Raw genomic sequence first — 4,428 nt, 5'->3', positions numbered from 1 at the left:
CTTTATACGGATATTGTACACTCGCTATGATTGTGAAACGGTTCACACACGTACCATTAAGTTATTTTAAAGCGTATTTAAAGTAATCGGATCGTATTAGATTAAAATTAAATTGATAGAAGCGGTTTTATCACATGAATTTTAATCATTAAAAGGTGGTTTGGATAAATTTAACATAATTACAGAATTATGTCACGAATGAATTTGTTTTTAGTTGATGCATTTAATTATCGTTTTGTTGAATGCCTTGAATGCCTTTAATTACGTATTTATTTATTTTTGCAAACGGTTGTAACTTAGTGTGGCCTTAGTAGAACGTGTTACCGTAATGATGGAACACGGTCTTGGTTGTATTTTGAGATCTCGTATCTCCATTTTATTTCTTTTAATTACGTTTTTAATTAGAATGTAAATAGGTTTATATTTGTAATTTTAAATTGTAATTTTTGAGAAGACCAAAGATGGAGACCGGATGCTCACTCCCGCTACTTGGATCAAGATGGAACATCAAGACAAGCTTCTCGGGTCCAACGGTGGATTCCAAAGTTGTTTTATGTTTTATTTTACTAGGATAGGCCACACTAGGAATTTTTATTTACGTATTGCATCCTTTTATTTATTTTTCCGTAACGATAGTATGCATCATATTCCGCCTAAAAACCAAACCACCTAATAATTGCATGAAAACTGACACATATAGAGGTCACGAGTTAGTTTTCATTGACATTCTCATGTCACACGATTTTTAAGCCATCACCCAAATTAATTCATTCACGCAGACGCTAGTTATTCGTTCACTTAATATGAATTATAATTTAGTTGATGGGATCTTCCTCGTATAAACAAAAATTGAGAACGGTCTTTATAGGTCAAACTCCAATGAGTCCCTTCTTCGTCGGTAGGCATAATATGACCCCTTCTACGTCGGGTAAGTTGGAACCGATTGACCTATTTTATCTCAACACTATGGTCACTCGTACGATCCTGTGACTATGGTGGACTATAGATAGGATTTACGGAAATCTATCGACCAAGAGTTCTTACGGAAGAATTAGCTAAACAATTGGCTTATCAATTTACTGAAATTGAATCTTGGGATCACTTGTATCATTCTTGAGGGAGATCAATTATGCAAGTGCGAGAGTCTACATGTTTAAAATGAATTTTAAAATAGACTTAAATCACCTCGATGAGTTGCTTATTTCGTTTTGTTTTTCTTTCTTTTCAAGTAGATCACGAACTTTTAAACTTTGCTAATATCAAATGGCTGGTTCTACTGATAACCCAATGCCAAGTGCCACATTGGACCGTGAGTCCCGGCTTCGGATCTTCATGAATCGGATGAATCGCCTACTCGATCAAGAATGATGGATCAAACTTCGCGGACCGGGAGGCGGCATTACGGAATGCCGCCGCTGCCGACGGGAAGCTCAAATATCTCTTGGAGCCCATCCCAAAAACCCAGTCCCACGGCTGAGAGCTGCAAATCACCAAGTTTAATGATTTATGTATGGAAGCGGGTGCGATTAAAAACGTACTCATTTTTGCAATGGAACCCAATTTGCAGAAACGCTTCATAGCCCATGGTGCGAACAAGATTTTCACCACGCTCACCAAGGAATTCTCGAAAGCACCGAGAATCGTGACCTATGAGCATACCACTCGCTTCTTTGATGCGAGACTCCAGAAGGGCCAACCAGTTAGCCCACACATTCTCAAAGATGATTGAGAATGTCGAGAAGCTGGAGACCTTTGATTGTAAGATCAGCGAGAACATTGTGATCGACCACATACTTCACTCACTCCACGATGGTTATTCGCAATTTAGAGCGAATTACTATATGAATGATTTGAAGAAAACTCCCCATGAATCGCACTCCCTCCTCGTATGCACCGAGAAGGACATGAAGTTCAGTGGGAGCATGAAACAAGATGTTCTCGTTGTGACAAACAAGGGAAAGGGTAAGGGCAAAGCTCGGCAAACCTAGCGTAGGTAAGGCGAAGTTCAAGAAGTCGGGTTCGGGTAAGAGTGGACTGGTGAGTCGAGCACCTCATCAAGCGCGACAAAGAGCAAAACCGAAAACATGGAATGCCATCACTGCCACAAGACTGGGCATTGGAGGCGGACATGTCCTGTTTATCATGAGGACATAAAAGCAGGTCGCGTTAAACCTGTTGGTATGTCTTCTTCTTCTACTTTTATTCATATGATTGAGATTAACCACGCAAGTTACGGAACTTGGGTACTTGATATTGGTTGTGGTTCTCATCTGTGTAATCATGTGCAGGGCCTCCGAAATCTCGAACCTCTCGTAAAGGGTGAGGTTGATCTGCGTGTCGGGAATGGAGCAAGAGTGGCTGCCGTCTCGAGGGGAACATATGTGATCCAGCTTCCTAGCGGATTTGAGTTATCATTATATGATTGCTATTATGTACCCAGTCTTTCGAAAAACATTATTTCGGTTTACGCACTTGACAAACTTGGTTTTTCATTTGTAATAGAGAATAATACTTGCATTTTCTCTTTACACAATATGATTTATGGCAAGGCAGTCTCCATGAACGGAATTTATGTTTTAGATCAGACCACCGAAATTTTACACGTAATGAATAAAAAGTTAAAGGTTGGTGACAAAGATCAGACGTATCTATGGCACTCGCCGTATGGGACACATTAATGAGAAACGCGTAAAAACACTCATTAAACATGGAGCTATCTCGGCCTTTGATTTTCAATCATTTGGCACGTGTGAATCATGTCTCATCGGTAAGATGACTCGAATTTCCTTCAAAGGTGTTGGAATGCGCGCTGCTGACCTATTAGGACTCATACACACGGATGTATGTGGACGTATGTCAATCACCGCACGAGAAGGCTATAGGTATTTCATCACTTTCACGGATGATTTAAGTAGATATGGATATGTCTACTTAATGAAGCACAAAAGTGAATCCTTTGAGAAATTCAAGGAATACCGAATAGGGTGCGAACCTATTAGGTAGGAAGATTAAAACACTGCGTTCGGATCGTGGTGGCGAGTATCTTTCTCACGAGTTTGATCAACACCTTAAAGACCGTGGGATTGCCCTACGCTTAACTCCACCTGAACACCTCAATTGAATGGTGTATCCGAACGGAGAAATCGAACACTACTTGATATGGTTCGATCCATGATGAGTCACACCGTGTTGCCTGACTCATTGTGGGGTTATGCTCTTTTGTCAGCCGCTCTAATACTTAACCGAAGTCCGTCTAAAGCTATTGACAAGACTCCATATGAACTATGGAAGGGAACGGTCCCTAACTTGTCCTTTATACGGGTTTGGGGCTGCGAGGCTTATGTCAAGTGGAGACCTGAAGATAAGCTCGGCCCGCGATCGGTCAAGACATACTTTATAGGTTATCCTAAAGGAACACTTGGTCATTACTTCTATTCGCCAACCGAACAACGTGTTTTTGTTGCGGCTGGTGCGACATTCTTAGAGAAGGAATTTCTCGAGAATGCAAAGAGTGATAGAACCTTCGACCCGTCGAGATTCCAGAACCAAACACCGAGCAACCATTGGAGGAACTGTTCCTTCAATCCCGCTGCGTGAATATTCCCGAGGAACCTAGGAGGTCGGGAAGAGTCTCTATTCCTCCGGACTGATACATTGGTATGGTCGAGGAACATGACATAGATGACGTTCTACTCTTAACGAGTAGTGAACCCGCAACCTATAAAGGTGCCATGACTAGTTTCGACTCAAAGCTATGGCTTGAGGCCATGCAATCCGAGATGGACTCTATGTATGAGAACAACGTATGGGATCTTGTTGACTTACTCGCTAAGGTTCGTCCCCTTCAATGCAAATGGCTTTATAAGATAAAGCATTCTGTGGAAGGTCAACAAGATATCTATAAAGCACGACTAGTTGCTAAAGGTTTCACCCAAGTGCCAGGTTTGCACTACGATGAAATTTTTGCACCCGTGGTCATGCTGCGTTCCATTCGGATTATCTTAGCGATCGCCGCGTTTCATGACTATGAAATTTGGCAAATGGATGTGAAAACCGCCTTCTTAAACGGCTTTTTGGAGGAAGAGTTGTGCATGGTACAACCCGAAGGTTTCATCGATCCAGAACATCCTAAGAAAGTGTGCAAGCTTAAGCGCTCCATTTGTGGACTTAAGCGAGCATCAAGGAGTTGGAATCATCGCTTCGACCAAGTGATAAAAGAAAATGGATTTACTCGATCGGTCGAGGAACCATGTTTATATATCAAGTCGAGTGGGAGCAAGATTGTTTTCCTAATATTGTATGTTGACGACATACTCCTGATTGGGAATGACATACCTCTCTTAACTTCGGTGAAAGTATGGTTGAAAAACCATTTCCAGATGAAAGATCCGGGAGAGGCACAAAGAATTCTAGGCATCCGTATCTATC

The sequence above is a fragment of the Silene latifolia genome, unplaced genomic scaffold (assembly GCF_048544455.1).
Source record: "Silene latifolia isolate original U9 population unplaced genomic scaffold, ASM4854445v1 scaffold_233, whole genome shotgun sequence".
NCBI lineage: Eukaryota > Viridiplantae > Streptophyta > Magnoliopsida > Caryophyllales > Caryophyllaceae > Silene > Silene latifolia.
The sequence above is the reverse complement of the archived record's forward strand: the minus strand, read 5'-3'. Positions refer to the sequence as shown.